The following is a 17,197-nucleotide window of genomic DNA, read 5'->3' on the forward strand; positions in this document are numbered from 1 at the left end:
TTTGTTCCCTGTCAGTGGGCTTCTATCTCACGCTTACATGCATATTCAAAAGGAGAATGAGAGAAGAAAAAAATACTTATACATATACTTATAAAATAAAACGGTAATATGCTAATTAGACCGGACGTCCTTCCAGATGCCCTTCCAGATGAAACTGGGGCTGGAGGGAAGCGTGGGTCCCAGGTGCCAGAGGGAAGCTGGTGCCAGCAGCTAGGGGAAGGAAGGCCTACTCTTGCACGAATTTCGTGTATGGGGCTTCTAGTATATATACAGTACAAACACACACACACACACACACACACACACACACACATATCTATCTATTGAGAGAATGAATATGTATGTCTTTGGTGAGAGGTGAGGTCAAAAGATATAGAAGTTGTAATTGCTACTCTCAAGCAGTTACATTACCATTATGATTGTTAAGGGCTGCTTTGTTTATGTCTTCATCCATTCATACTGAACACAGCTCAACCCAATAACACCAAGCATCTTTAATGGAGGCTGCAAGTGTGCAATAACCAACTGCAGGGAAAGAGACATACAGGGCCAACAGGCACCAGGTCGGGGTCATTGGGAAAGGCTTAATTTTAAAGAAAGTTCCCCTAAGGAACGGCAATGCATATTCTAATTATCTAATCCAGAGTAAATATTTTAGGTTTTAGTGATAAGGAGTAATCCCTCATTTAAAAAAACAAAAACAAAAACAAAAAACCACAAAACCATTTGGATTTAAAATATAGTCTAGTTTGTATCAAATTTACAAACGAATATGACTTTATCTGACATTCTTGGTGCTCCTGCTCCCCCCAGTAAGAATTCCTGAGGTCAATCACCTGCAGAACCAGCACAGTCCATCCGGCCAGCCTTAGGCATGCTGACAGTAGACAGTGTCACCTCTCACACAGAAGTCAAGCACCAGCCACCAGGACAGGATCACTTGGAATATTGTTCTATGTTGGCTTACTTCATGACGTAGAGCCTCCAGGGTGGGGAGGTGAGTGTTTTGAAAGGGTTTTCCTAGAAGCTCCTATGAGCCTTGGCTGCAGGGATGTAAAACTTAATAGGAATGATGCTATTAAAGAAACTAGAAAGAATGGAAAGCACTACTTGTCATAATGAATTCTACCCTAATAAAACTGTGTATCAGTGGCACATTCTTTTTTTGTTTTAAATAACCCCACTGATTCCACATTTTCAAATAATTATGCAGATGCTCAACAGATGGCAGAAAGAATCCTTGAGGAATGAAGGGCAGAGAGTACCTACCCAGTCCCGGCTGGTGGTAAGCCTCTCCTTTCATGCCAGTGTCTGTTGTGCTACAGGGTCTGGGCCAGGAGAGCAGGGACTCAGGGAATGAACTGTGGGTCCCTGCCTTTAGGTTTGGTGAGAACCCCTGCGGTGTGGTTCCAGGACTATTTTTATGGCTTCCGTACAATCTTATCCCTTTGCTCTTAACCAGAATTTAGCAATTATATATTTTTTAAAATTTCAAATAGTGCTTAAGCTTATTACCCATTATTTCCGTTCTAGTTGGCTGAAAGCTTCTGAATGTTTCACACCAATTACATTTATTTTCATGGTTAAAAAGTCATCATCCCCTTAACACCCAGAATCAGAAGAAATGTATGGTCTTCCATTCACAAATGGCCTCTCTGGCCTTCAGCTCCAAGTATAAGCCTGTTAAGTCCCATTAGGAATAACTATTACCAGTCTGCTCAGGGCTTTGTCCATCCATTTAATTCAATTCATTTACCCTCTGTGTCTCCTATGACATAAAGGGAGATCTAATAGGTTTCTCTGAATAGTCATGTCCTGTTCTTGTGTTTTAATGTTAAAGCAAACAACACACCTGGAACATGTGCAGGTCCTAAAATGTGCTTAAAAGATTAAAGAATGCTTTTCAATGACAGGAAAACACGGGTTCCTATATTAGACTCACATCCCTAAACGCAAAGAGGATTTCCTCCTTTGTTTATGTAAATCACTCGGCATTTAGGCATCCTGGAAAACATGAACATTTTCTTTGTAACTTTAGTTAAAGTTGTTACGAACCATTTTTACTTCTGTTCATTTAGGGTTTGCAAGTAGTTTGCAGCATTATAAAAGCTCAAACACAATGCAAGATCGCTATGGTTTTTGGCACAGTTAGCACTGACATTTTACAAAGGCAAGTTCCACTGGAAGGTTGTCACTGAAATGAGAAATAAAGGAACCCCACCCACATGACAAGCGGTCATTTTTAATAGAGGCAGTTACAGCTCCATCCAGCCCTGCCCCCCCCCCCCCTTCCCCGCCTCCATTGGCTTATTCCTTGCCCATTTCTTGGAATCTGGGTAGTGTTCCTGGGCACTAAGCCTGTTTTGGTTTAATTTTTATTTACTGTTATTATTTCCAGCATCTCAGTTTCTATTTTGAGGCAGAAACATACACATACTACTGTTGTGATTCTGACAATATCCAAACTGTTATTTTCTTAACATTACCCTTTACATAAATTTGCTTTTTTACTTAAATAAGTTCATGAGAAAAACATATGTTAAAGTCATAAATAGATACAGCTCTACCTATATTAAATAGACAATAATGTAAAAATATAATTGAAAAATATAATGAAATCATAAATGCTATGAATTTCAAATGAGAGGGTTGTGGGGGGGTGAGGAGGAGCGTGTGGCATCTGCTGTCTGCTCTATGGTAAAATGGTGATTAGCAAGTATAGCCAGGTGTTTACAACTATCACAACATAGTTATTCTCCTAGATAAAGTCAAAAAACCTAGCCGGAAATGACTTCTCTAAGATTGCTGGCTTGATAAGCATGAGAAACTCACTCAGTAAGTCCAGTGTTAGGGTTATTCATACCTGTTGCTGTTTTTCATTCGCTCCCACTCCTGGCACCCACTGCTCTCTATGGTGGCATCAGAGAAAGGCAGAAGCATGTGGGCCAACCAAATTCAGGTCCTTCTGCTACCAGTTCTGATAAAAAGAATGTGGTTTCCATGGCTGCACACCTCCTCTTCAGCCTCCATGTAGACTTGATCTACATAGAGGCTGTAGTTAAGAAGCAGCGATAAGAGCTATTACACTTGGAATATCATTACTCGGGTAGTATAACATCTGCCTAATGAACTAATTGCCTAACAAGGTCTTTTAAAAAATGGTCCCTCCAGGAAACATACAAAAATAAGACACACAGTCAAGGAGTAGAGACCACCAGCCTTGCTTTTGCCCAATCAGAAAAAACTCTATTCAATTAGAAAGCAATATGCAGGAAAATGGCAAAGCACCATCTTAGGTCAAATGTGGTCTTGCTGTGAGTCAGGAGTTGATGAAGGAAGGGCAAAGATTGATAAAGGAAAGAAAGACAGAAATGTAAGCTATTTGCATGTTATGCAAAACAGCCAAGGAATGCATACTGCCAGTGATTAAAATGGCTAATCTTCCATTTCTAGGTCCAATGGCTGAGAGATTTCTTTAAAGAGTCACACTTCCCCTCTACAATCTCATTATTCACAGCATCATTTCTGAGTCCTTCTAAACAAGAAAATCAATTTTGCCTTAGATACAAAATATCTAGTCTCAGCCTTTAAAGGAAACAATCAGCAGATAAAAATGTCACTTTATCTTTATACCCTCTATCAGATTTTTCATAGTGATTTTTAAATATTTACTAACATTTGAACAAACATTTTAATCTACATTAAATTCAGATTGAGTCATTTTATAATCTTACTAGAGGCAGAGTGCATGAAAAATTGTGCACGGGGGTGGGGGGGGGGGAGGGAAAGTGTCCCTCAGCCAGGCCTGCCTCCTCTCATCCATCCTCTCACAGCTCAGGAGCCCTCAGGGGACGTCTGTGGGAGGAAACAGGGTTGATCAGGGGAAGGCGCTGCCCCCTTCACCCCGCTGCTGCTGCTGCCACTGCCAGCTGTGGTGGGTGTGAGGCCTGAACCCTGGGCCTTGCAGCCACTGGAACTCACAGCTGGCTGCCTGAGCCCCAGGCTTCGCAGTTGCCTGAGCCCAGGGCTGCCAAGAGCCCCAGGCCTTGTAGCCACTGTGGCTTTGTCTGGATGGACATCTGATAGATGTCCAGAAGACCTGTGCCCTAATTAGCATATTACCCTTTAATTAGTATAGATGTGGTCATTTCTCTCTCAAAAAATAAACAAACAACTCAAAGGTGCTGAAGAACAAATTGCATCTATACAGTCTGATGTTGAGACTAATGACACCTAGGTACCTAAGTAAGATACTTTAAAATTTCTCCTTGCTTAGTTCTAGTATGATCTTACAGATAAGAGGTCAGCATTTTGTGGCCTGCCTTATCTCTGCTCTGCTGGAGTCTAATGACCAGAAACTTTGATTTTAACAAGACTGTTGATGAGAAATAAGCAATTTGAAACAAGGAAAAAAAAGTGATGTCCACATAGAATCTTATTGGGGCTGCTCTTTAGCTGTGTCAGAGGTAACTAAAAATAAAACCCTCTGAAATGTGGTTCAGGAAATAAAAGATTGAGTATGCCTTCTGGGTACTTATGTGATTAAAAAAAAAGAAAAGGAAAGAAAAAAGGTTAAAAGGGAAAGGTGAGAAATGATTATTTAGAACTGGTTTCCTAATGCTCTTCCCAAACTCTAATGTCTAGGTGAATTTAACAGTATCTATGAAGAAATAAGTATCAGGTTGGAGGCTGCATCAGCAGCATCAGCAGTTTTATCTGGTGAGATGGCTGAATGTTTAAAAGCTTAGAATTTGGGCCAACCAAATTACCTATATTGCTATTTCAAATATCCAATACATTCAGAATAGAGAAATACCATCACTGCTGTAGTTAGTAGGAAACAGAGTATTTGCAGTCACTACGGCATTGATCATTTGTTTCTCATAGTATTTCTCAAAGCATATCATTATTTAGGAAAAAGTTTAGACTCCCTGCCTCCAACTAGACCAATTCATGAAATGGCCAAGTTTGTCTTTGGGGCCCTCTCCTTCCACTCCCCACCTGAGGTGCTGGCTAGATTGCTGACAGGACCCAAATGAGCCTGAAACAATATTCTTGAATCTGTATGTTTTTAGGGGGAAAAAATTTAATCCAAAGAAATAACAATCACAGCAAAAATGGTGGCATTTCAACCTGAGCACAAGCCAGTGGGGAAGAATGTCGGGTGCCATTCTTTCAATAGCCCCTACTCTACTAACTCAAAGTGGGAGGGGCGGGGCAGGGAGGAAGCAGGACAGAGGGTTTTGAGGTATAAAGGAGGACCTCCTTAATCTACAAAAGAAATAATCACAAGGAAAATTTGCCACACAAAAAATTCACTATTTGGTACCACTAGTTTCTAGGCCTGGACCTACATCACACCCTCATTTCCAAATTGGAGAAGGAATCAAGGAGGGGAAGGAGACTGTAAGTCTACGAAGTTCCTCCAAACTGAAAAAGCAACCATTTATATAGGAAACTGCTTTCAAGTGCAGAAGTCTGGGTAAGTCATTTAGTGGAAGGATAAGAATAAGAAGAAATATCTTGCATCAAGCATTCCTTGGGAATGATACCCTTAATATGAAGGTACAGCACCATATGGAGGAGGGTAGTTAACAACAACATATTAGTAGAGCAAGTAACCACCCTATACCAACTTTATAGGAATTACTACTGGTTATATTTCCAAATTACCAAAAGAAGACGGTATTATTTTGAAATGTGCAAGTTTTATGTCACATGCCATTGAGATTTAGTTGCAACTTCTAAAACCTAATACATTCTAATTTTAATCTTCTTTACCTTATTTATAGTTTCACTTAAAAAAACTATAAAAATAGGTAGCTTTTTATTTTGAAAGGGTATTCTACCTTTCAAGTCAATGACAGACAGATTCAGGTACACTCTCAGAGGTCATCTTGGGCTGTTAAATCTTTAGTCTGAAATCAGGAAGCTTAATCCCCAGGGGGTTCTAGTTCCCCTCAGCAAGCACTGCCCTCTCCAGACTAGCACCACCAAGTCTTCAATACTGTAAACTGACACAAATGCCACTACAGGTATGCATGCACAAATGAATGAGTGAACAAATGAATGAGCGGCTCTCCAATAAAAGGAGAAACAGTTCTTGTTCCGACCAGAAATCATGAATATGCCCCAATTTAATTGTTCAATTGTTCTGTTTTCAGATCAAGCCATAGTTTCAAGGGTTTTTTAACTATTTCCTTATTAGAAAAGAGCAGTATCTAAGAACTAGGGAGAATAGAGAAAATGGTAAAACCCAACAAATTACAGTAATATCAGGAGACTGCCCTCACTGGTTTGGCTCAGTGGCTAGAGCATTGGCCTGCGAACTGAAGGGTCCCAGGTTCAATTCAGGTCAAGGGCATGTACCTTGGTTTCGGGTACATCCCCAGTAGGGGGTATGCAAAAGGCAGCTGACTGATGTTTCTAACTCTCTATCCCTTTTCCTTCCTCTCTGTAAAAAAATCAATAAAATATATTAAGAAGAAAAGAAATATTAGGAGACTAGGAGACAAATGTGGGGTTAATATCTCTTTAAAAATATATTTTCCTGCAATCCTTATTCTAGCAGCATCTCTTTTAAGTGATTATTCTGTTCATTTCAGCCTCCCTGCAAACATGATTTCAGGTTTGAGATATAGCAAGCCAAGACTTACCATTGTGTTTGATGTCTTTAGCTTCTATAGACTTTACCCCATAGATCAGAGGAGAAAACCAATTTGCATACATTTTGGGTGAAGGGTAAACATACAATGAATTATAAAACCTGGTTAATATTAGTTGCTATGACTTCAGATCTTTTTTTTTAATGTATTTTTATTGATTTCAGAGAGGAAGGGAAAGGGAGAGAAAGATAGAAACATCAGTAATGAGAGAGAATCATTGATCAGTTGCCTCCTGCATGCCCCATGCTGGGGATTGAACCTGCAACCTGGGCATATGCCCTGACTGGGAATGAAACCATGACCTCCTGGTTCATAAGTTGATGCTCAACCACTGAGCTATGTCGGCCAGGTTGACTTTATACTTTCTATGGAACGGGTATAACATGTAATCTATCCTATATAATAAAAGGCTAATATGCAAATTGAGTGGCGGAGCAACCAAACAACCAGTTGCTATGATATGCACTGACCACAAAGGGCGCATGTGTGGAACATGGTGGGCATTAGCTATGGCTGGATGGTGGAGCAGGTGAGTGGGAGTGCCAGACTAAGGCGGGGCACCAGTCACTGTCATCAGGGCGAGCCTCTGTTGGTTACTGGAAATTCTTTGCTCCTGCGTGCTGTGGTCCTGCCTAGCACTTGCACCTGCTGCTGGCGTCTGCCCTGCTGGCACCCACTGCCAGTGCTGGCCCCACTCACACCCAGAGTAAGCACCGAAGCTACTGCTCGCACCTGGCACTGGTCCTGATCACTTGGTGCCATCAGCAGATGCAAGCAGCAGCTGCAGGCCCTGATTGCCCCTGAAGGTTTCTCCACCTCCCCCTGCTCCTGCTGATGATGCCAACCCCACTCAAACCTGATGCTGGCACCATCCCCAATTGCTCCGCATCATCAGTGGGTGTGAGGAGGGCCAGTGTGTGGGATTGGCAGCAGTGATAGTGGGGCTACCAGCTGACAGGGGACTGTGGGCTGTGGCAGGAGGGGCTGGGTGGGGCTGCAGAGGGTGGGCTGAGACTCGCCCCTGTGCCTACCGCAGCCTCACAGCACACAGTTTCTTTCAAGGTGCATGAATTGGTGCACTGGGCCCCATATGTAGTATAACTGAAACAAGCAAACAGGTCCAAGTCAAGGAATTAAATGCCTAGAGCTGTGAGAACTGTGCTGGCTCTGCAAGAGATGAAATCCAATACCAAATATTGTAATATCCAATGGAGAGGACAGAAAGGGTTAAGTACACTCTGCAAGTCGTATTCTGTTCTTACTTCCTCAATTCTGGGAACAGTTGTAAATAAAATTTTTTATCTTTTTAGGAGAGGTTTACAAACAGAGAATCTAAAGACAAAGACAAAAGAAGCAGCAACCTTCCTCAAGAATGAATTAAATTATTATACAAGAAGCTCAAAGGCTGGGAGTAAAAACCTGAGAAAGAGGTTCCTTCAATGTTATGCATTTCTTTAACATTAGCCATTATATACTGAAAGGTATAGGCAAACAGTGACTCTCTTCAGGAAAATGTCATACTTGTTAGAAATTCAATACATATTTAAACTGGAAGAGTTGCTAAAAAGCCTTCTTAGAGCTCAAATGCTCCTTCCAGTGAGAAAAGATTGAACCATTTCTGCAGTCTCCACTTCCTTGTCCCTTAGCAGCTCTGAAGAGGGGCATTCTCTCACCCAGATACCCTGCAACCTACTGCTGAGCACAATCTTTTTTTTTCTTTTTTAATATATTTTATTGATTTTTTACAGAGAGGAAGGGGGAGGGATAGAGAGCTAGAAAAATTGATGACAGAGAGACATCGATCAGCTGCCTCCTGTACATGCTCCACCTCCACCGGGGATGTGCCCACAACCAAGGTACATGCTCTTGACTGAAATAAACCTGGGACCCTTCAGTCTGTAGGCTGACAATCTAGCCACTGAGCCAAACTGGTTAGGGCTTGAGCACAATCTTTTAAAATATGGATCACCTTCAATGTGAAAAGAGCATTCAGAGAGAGAGAGAGAGAGAGAGAGAGAGAGAGAGAGAGAGAAACTTGAAGGAAGCAGAGCAACAGCGATTTTTCTAATGGACTAGATACTAAACATATAATATCACTAGTTTTTGTTTTTTGTTTTTTAAACCAAAGCTGTTATTACTTAGCAAACATAGCTGTGAAATATAATTGCGACTGTCAGTCAATGACAGATGTAACTGGTATCTCTACTTTCCTCCCTCATCACCACCACCACCACTTTCCCAATACTTTTATAATAATACATTTTATATTAGGGTTTACACCACTGAAGTTCTAAAAGCAGTGAATAATGTCACTAAGAACTTGTCATTTTCACTCTTTACTCTGTTAAACCGGGGAATAAAATCTGGCAACATGTTTTGGGTAAAACGAGTGTCAATTATATTAGTATACAATTAAAATTAGCTTAATTTGTTTTGGTAAACTCGAGGCAATATCTACTAAAATTAAACATGCATATACTCTATGATTCTATAATTCTAACCATGTATCTACAATAAAAATGAGTGCTATGCCCCTGCTTCTGCTGGAAATAGCCAGAAATGGACAAAATATCTTACCTAATAATAGACAAACATGTAAATTGACCATACCTCCACTACACCACCAGCCAATCAGGATTGATGTGCAAATTAACAGAACAAATATGGCGGTCAATTTGCATACATAACATTGAGTGACAGGGTAGGAGGGATGCTTGCATTGCCGCCATGGTGACGACCCAGGCATTCTGCCCTACCCCAGGTCTCTCAGGGCCTCTGGGCAGCTTGAGAAGGTGGAGCTGGAGCAGAAAGAGGCAGCTCTGGACTGGAAAGAGGCAGCTCCGGGCCTGAGAGGAAAGGGGCTGGGCCAGAGTGGAGAGGCGGTGCAGGCAGCCAGGGAAAGAAAAGCCCATTCTAGCACGAATCTTTGTTCATTGGGTTTATAGTATGAAATAATGAAAGACAGTGACCCCTATGATATGGGAAATGGATGATGTGAGCCATATAATTTCCCTTGTTTACTGCTTTGGTAGAGTTTTCCAGTCTGTGGCGTAAGGAGGAAGAACCCAGGCAGAGACTGGCAGACTGCTGGAGTTGAAGAGACAGAGCTCAGAGCCCAGGGGGGGGGGGGGGGGGCAAAGTGATGAAGAAGAGAGAACTCCAGAGATCTGCAGAGATTCTGCCTTGCGTATTTAGCTGAGTACTTCTTACCACTTGTATGTTAGGAGGTGATCTGAGGCCAGAGAGAGAATCACTTAAAATGAATAGGGGAAACTACTCCATGTTCACACAGGACTGGGCATAGTGCCTGTACCCCCCAGCCAGACCGGAAAAACAGTGAAAATCACAGCAGGATCTTGCCCTATTCATGAGGAATAATTAGTCCTAGATTGAACAATGCTTGCTTCTAAATGACAAAGTTTATAACATATGAAAAAGTAAAATGTCTGACAACAATAGCAAGATCAGGATGGCAGAAATGGAAGTGAATTATTAGAAGGTTCCTATACTATACATAAAGCAAGTTAAAGATATATATATATATACACACACACACACACACACACACACACACACATACATACATACACACACACACTCTAAAGCACATGTGTCAAACACAAGGCCCGCGGGCCAAATCCGTCCCGCCAGGCCTTGCAATGTGGCCCGCACCGCGCTGTCATCACTACACTCCGCTGCGTTTCCATCACAATGACAGTTTATGACTGTTCAGTAAACCATTCGGCCCGCAATTTAGGCTGGATTTTAGATTTTGGCCCCTTCTCTGATTGAGTTCGACACCCCTAGAGTCTAAAGCAATCAGGAAAATTAATGAATTTAGCTGTGATGGTTAATTTTATGTGTCAACTTGGCAAGGCCATGGTACCCAGATATTTGGTCAAATGTTATTTTGGATGCTTCTGTGAAGATGTTTTTGGATAAGATATTTAAATTGGGAGCCAGGCCAGTGTAGTGCAATGGCTGAATGGTTGCCCAGGAACCAAAAGGTCACTGGTTCAATTCCTGGTCAGGGATCATGCCCAGGTTTCGGGCTTGATTCCCAGTGGTGGTAGGGTGGGTGCATGCAGGAGGCAATCAAACCACGACCTCCTGGTTCATACGATGATGCTCAACCACTGAGTTACGCCAGGTGGGCAAGTGTTTGAAATTTTTAATTTTTAATTGGGGAGCTCTGAGTAATGTAGATTGCATTTCATGTGAGTGGGTCTCATCCAATCAGCTGAATGCTAGAACAGAACAACAAATTGACTTCCCTAGAGCAAGAAGGATGTATGCTAACAGTGGGTATGAGCTGGGAGGAAGAGGATAAGGAGGGGGAATGGGAGACATCGGCAATACTATCAACAATAAAAAATGTATAATTAAAAATATTTGCATATCTTACAATATGTGTCATACCTTAATAAAAAGTAAACCAAGATAATAATGATGATGATAATTATGGCAAGGTTTGAGAATTGCTACCAATTTGAAATCCCTAATCCTGATAGGTAACATCTCAGCACTTGTCCCACTTAGGGGATTCCAAAGTTGCTATAATAAAACCACACCACCCACAAACAGAGAAACAGTGTGCAAACCTGGAAATTGTCTTGGGCCATTTGAGCTGCCATAACAAGGTATCACAGTCTGGGGCAATTATAAGCAACATAAATTTATTTCCCATAGTTCTGGAGGGGTTGGGAAGTATAAGATAAAGATGTCAGCATTTGATATGATCCTACTTCCTGGTTTATATTGTCTTCTCCACTGTGTTCTCACGTGGAAGAAGGGGAAAGGGAGCTCTTTGGGGTCTCCTTTTTAAATGAGCCCTAATCTTATTCATGAGGGCCTCACATTTATGACCTGATCACCTCTTAAAGGTCCTCACTTCCTAATACCATCACATTGGGATTTAGGATTTCAACATATAAATTTACTTCCCAGAAGGGAATTTATTCAATGTAATTCTGACACTTGCTTTTATTTAAAAATCTACCTGTGGGACTTGTAAATATATCCTATTTGCAAAATTCTCCAGTTGGGTTCATGGTCCTCTTCTTGTCCATATCTTCTAGAACCTTTCTCCAACTACCGCTCTTCCTCAAAGCTTCCATTGCTACCTCTTTAATAACTTTTTTTTCCACTCTATGATTGTGATTAATGTTTTCTTTTCCTATTACTATGAGAATCTTTTATAGATAAGGCCAGTCATCAAGCCCCATCCATTCTTTTGAAGAATGTGGTCGTGAAAGGAAAGAGTTGTATGTGCCTAGTGCCTCTACTGCTTTACTACTCTCCACCACTCAACCCATCAATTCCCTGTCACATTATCACCTCTCCACACACTCCCCCATGAAAATGAAAACACCTCCAAATTATAAAATCCAAAGGCTTTCTCTTCTGTCCTCATCTTTCTTGTTTAATTGCACCCCTCCCTATAATCTAGCCTTCGGGCATCCTTTGGGCACAACAAGCCAAAGCTCAAAGATGGAAAGAGTGTGCCTGACATGTTCAAGGAAGAGAAAGAAGACCATCGTAGCAAAATAAAAAAAAAAAAAAAAAAAAAAAGGAAAAAGTGAATGAGGTCATGGATGCAAGCAAGTGCCAGATTATGAAGGCCCCTGGTGTATAAGGCTTTGTAAGCAAGAAACAGGAGTGTAATAAAATCTGATCTGCATTTAAAAACATATTAGCCAACTGCTGTTGGGCAAATAAGTCATGGCAAAATGTGCATGAAAGCAAAACAAAACAAAACAAAACAGAAAAAAACAAACAAAAAAAACACACACAAAAACACTTAGAATTTTGTACTATAGTGGTCCAAGATAGATCTGACAGTGGCTTAGAGCAGATGGCAATAGTGAGAGAGAGAAAAGGGAACAGTGTCTTCATAGCTGTTGACCCATCTCCACTCCAAGGAAATCCTCAGTCAGTCATCACCAAGTTTTAGTCTTCATACCCCAAAGCCTATTTACTGTAGGCCCTTGTTTATTAAACATAACACTTAGTTAAAAATTATGCCTCTGTGTTCTTCATAGCACCTGGTAGGGTGCCCTAATCAGAGTCCTAACTCAAATATGTATCACAAGAAATATCACCATTTCCATCAGAAATAATCAAGGATTTACTCTATGTACTGATGATTGTAATAAGATATCAGCCACTCTACTCTCTTTTTTGGCTATGACTGTGCTATTGTTTTTTTGTTTTTGTTTTGTTTTTTTTGTTTTGTTTTGTTTTTTTGTTTGTTTTTTTCTGGGTCATTTAAGGCAACGTGGGGAAGAAAAATAAAAAAAAATATAACCAGGTGCACCTGACTACAAATTCTGACTTAGTAAAGAGCTGCTTCTCTTGCAGAGAAAGTCAGCTCCTTGGTGGCTTATGCTGCAGATTCCAAGGCAAAGCACATTGTTATGTACTTCATAGTATTTACGTAACCACCTACAAATCATTTCTGAAATAAATGATGCCACTTGTGTTAAATGACTGCTTCCTAAGAAAAATCCCTGGAGCTCTTTCAACAGCACAGCCTGGATGAACATTCGGAACAAAAGGAATAAACAGTAAACCCTCTGGTGCTGAATGAATGGTAATCAGATTTCTCTAATTCCCCAGTGGTAATTTCCACATCCATCAGACCAGAATTGGAGGACAAACTGTCCTAAGGAGATGAGATAACTCTTGATACATTAGCTCTTCTCAGAACTCAGCCGGTTATGATGTCCATAGGCCTCCACTTGCTGGTCCCAGGCTTTCTGTCCTCTCCCTCAGACTTCTGATCTAGATCAGAGGTTATTTAGCTAAAGCCAAGCTGAATCAGACAGCAGTCACCATACTGGGCCATTGCTCCATGCCAAAGAGAGAAGCCACTGCTCTCAGAAAATGCTGAATGTGGTCACTAACCTGTGCCCCTGGGGATCAGAGATAGAGCTCCCAACCCTTGGGAGTATACCCTTTGGAGTGCAGTTCCTCAGTTTTACTGGATGTCACTGTGCCTCTTTCACTATGGAAGTAAAAGCCATATTTCACTATGGAAGTAAAAGCCAAGTAAAAGTAAGTATCTGAAAAAAATGAATTGCAGGAGCAAGCATTATGGATAGATGGAATTTGTGTGAGGCAGAGAATGCATTTGTTGAAGGAGAATGCATGCCAGTAAGTGGACCCACTAACTTTGAATACTCACTTTGTTCCACTCGTCAAAGGTAGAAAATTTGTAAGACAAGTGAGATACCAGGCACTGCACCTTCCTGATAATCTGGTATCTCTTTGTTTCATTAATGGCTAAAAGAATCAACTTCTTTATTATCTCTTCAGATCTCCTTATGAAGGACTTTCTCAACCAGAAACAAATTTGCACCAACTTTTCTCCATTCTACTCCACAGGCCAAAATCTCCACTGCCAATAGAGCCATTCCTTAACTAGTCTTTGCTGAGCCTTCAGCTTAACTTAGAACCAAGGGCTGCTAGCACTTCTGTGAAAATGGAAAACTTTACAGGAACTATCAATATTAAACAGATAATCAGGGAAACTAAACTACGTCAACATCCTAACAAAGATTTACTTCTCCAAACTCAAATTTTAGTTTATCAACATATCTACAGACTCCTACCCTCTCTCTAATATAAACAGGAAGTCCAAGTGGGCCTCAGAGGATACTCATTTATAAGTTAAAAAAAAAGTAAAATATATAAAAGACAAATGAATTTTGGCAAGTCAAGAATTACAAGTGAAGTGACAGGCCACAGTATCCAAGTGTTCATTTTTATTTTTTATTGAATATTTTCTTGGCTGCTATGATTTCATACCTGCAGTTACTGATATATATGATGCTGTGCATGTACATTTCGACTTCCAAGGCACTTGTGAGTCTGTGTAGCATACATCATGTGGCCATCACAAAACTATAAGCACCAGCAGAATGTGCCAACTCTAAGTAGACTCTAGGGAAATGACTAATACACATAAAGGACATGTTAGGGTTTGTTGTTACAAGGATAGAATTAATGCTTCTCTTGTGCACACTTCCTTTATTAAGGACATTAATGTCATTGAGAGTTCCACAGAGTGAAGCTAGTGTCCAACCCAGATGTACTGCAAGGCTGCCCTTTCGATACCAGACTATTATCTCTAGGTCCTCACATTTAGAAAGAAGTCTGTACATGGCTGTCAGTGAAAGTTCCCCATTGCCGTCAATCCTCTCATGACAAGCAGAAGATGCTATGCTGATGGATAGATAAAACCATTTAGCAGCCCTAATAATTTCAGTGCAAATTATACAACTTATTTTTAGAAAAAAACAAATGCTTAATTCTTTCAGTAATTATTGCAATGGATCAAAAGTATCATTGGGTACTGAATGCTCGTCTGGTCCCCATCTATCCAGCCTTACTTTCTACTCCACCAGAGCCTTGGAACCACCGAAAAGCCAGGTTCCTCCCAGGGCCTTCCACATCGTAGCCCATCTTGTCTGCAGGGCTCTGCTCCATTGAATTATCAGCCTGGGACACCTTTAGGGCCACCTCCTGCAAATCTAAACTGTGCCTATCTTCAGGCCAACTTCAGATCCTCCCTCTGCCAGCCTTGCCTAGGAAGTCTAGCCCACACTCTTTCCCCACAACATATTTCTATGTAACACTCATTTTAGAACTTTGCTGTATTAAATCTAATTTAGAAACACAAAGGAAATCACTGTTTGCAAGCAAATGATTTACCCTAAACTGCCAAGTTTTTAAAGTTTAATAGGTTAATCAGATATCTCACATAGAAGAATTTCCACAGATATATATCCTAGAGCAAGAAAAAACAAAGGAAAATGGGACTACATTAAACTAAAATGCTTTGGCACTGCAAAAGAAACCAGTGTCAAACAGAAAAGGGAACCCACTACATGAGAGAATATTTTTGCCAACAATATATCTGACAAAAGGTTAATCTCCAAATATATAAAGCACTCATACAATTCAAAAAAAGGAAGACATACAACCCAATTAAAAAATGGGCAGAGGATCTAAAGAGACACTTTTACAGAGAGGATATATAAGAGGCCAAGAGACACATGAAGAGATGCTTAACATCACTAATTATCAGAAAGATGTAAATTAAAATGAAAATGAGGTCCATCTTATACCTGCCAGAATTGCTACCATTAATAAATCAACAAATAACAAGAGATAGTGAGGATGTGGAGTAAAAGGAACACTAGAATGCTGGTGGGAATGCAGACTGGTAAAACCACTATGGAAAACAGTGTGGACTTTCCTCAAAAAACTAAAAATAGAACTGCCATTTGACCTAGTGATCTCACTGCTAGGACTATATCCTAAGACGCCTGAAACACCAATCAGAAAGAATGTATGCACCTCTATGTTCATAGCAGCACAACTTACAATATCTAAGATCTAGAAACAACCCAAGTACCCATCAGCAGATAAATAGATACAAAATCTGTGGTACATTTACACAATGGAAAACTATGCAGCTATAAAAAAGAAGGATCTCTTACTCTTTGAGACAGCATGGAGAGACCTGGAGAGTACTATGCTAAGCAAAATAAGCCAGTCAGAGAAAAATAAATATCACATGATCTCACTCATATGTGGAATCTAATGAAGAAAATAAACTGATGAGCAAAACAGATCTAGACACATGGAAACAAGCAACAGACTGATGTATTTCAGAAGGGGGGTGGTAACAGGAAGAGATCAAATAAAGAACTTACATGCATATATACACAGCCCATGGACAAACATTATTGAGGACCTGCAAAGGGGGCAGAAGCAGGGTAGAGGTCAAAGGGGAAAAAGGGGGAACACTTGTAATACTGTCAACCATAAAATTAAGAGAAAGAAAGTTTAATAGGTTAAACCCTGCTTGTATATATCTATTCATTTGCTCAGGAAGCATTTTCTCCCATAGGTAGTACAAAGGGAAGTTTCAGTTAAATTTTGAGGAATTCTCAATTCAGAATACATGAGGCTCCTTCAAATAAAAACAGTATTGCCTGATAATATTGCAGTAGAGTCTTGTTGTTTATGAATTAGTATTTTGGTACTTTAGGCAAAATTAGATAGAGTTCCTGCTTACTAAGAGTTTTTAGGTTACATTTAGATGAAATAAGAATCAAGCAAAAAATGTAATTATATTTCAATGCCAAAGGAGAGTTCAACAGGCCGGAAGAGCCAGGGCAGTTTTCAGAGGAGGCAAGTTCTAAAGGAAGACTCAAAGGAAGAGAATAAATAGAATCCGCTAGAGAGAAGGTGGGCTACACACTTTTGAGTCGCTCTCTCAAGTATAAAATGAATTGTAAAAAGCCACATTTCCAGAGGGAAGAGAGTAAAGGTGGAAACATCACAATGTGACTGGTTCAGGTTTCTGATGAAATGGACAAAAGGGAACAGTGACAAAAGGTCTGGACTTGAGCCACTGTGGAATCCCTGAAGAAGGAAGACAGGAAAGGCCCCTGCCTTCTGTGCGACACATATGTTTTTCTCCTTTGTGCCAAACCACAGCCATGAACTTTCTCCCTTCT

General features: G+C 40.5%; 1 protein-coding gene across 3 annotated transcripts in view; it reads right to left on the reverse strand.

Annotated features, from left to right (window-relative positions):
* Positions 1–17,197, reverse strand: part of STXBP6 (syntaxin binding protein 6) — a 255,314-nt gene that overhangs the window by 54,369 nt on the left and 183,748 nt on the right. Inside the window, exon 1 of one of the 3 annotated variants that reach the window (XM_045585078.1) lies at positions 13,572–13,594. The exons of the other annotated variants lie outside the window; for them this stretch is intronic. The gene's annotated coding sequence lies outside the window, so the exon portion shown is untranslated. Of the gene's footprint in view, positions 1–13,571; positions 13,595–17,197 lie in introns of those variants that run through there. 3 annotated transcript variants of the gene reach the window in all.

Source organism: Pipistrellus kuhlii, unplaced genomic scaffold (assembly GCF_014108245.1).
Source record: "Pipistrellus kuhlii isolate mPipKuh1 unplaced genomic scaffold, mPipKuh1.p scaffold_m20_p_1, whole genome shotgun sequence".
Lineage (NCBI taxonomy): Eukaryota > Metazoa > Chordata > Mammalia > Chiroptera > Vespertilionidae > Pipistrellus > Pipistrellus kuhlii.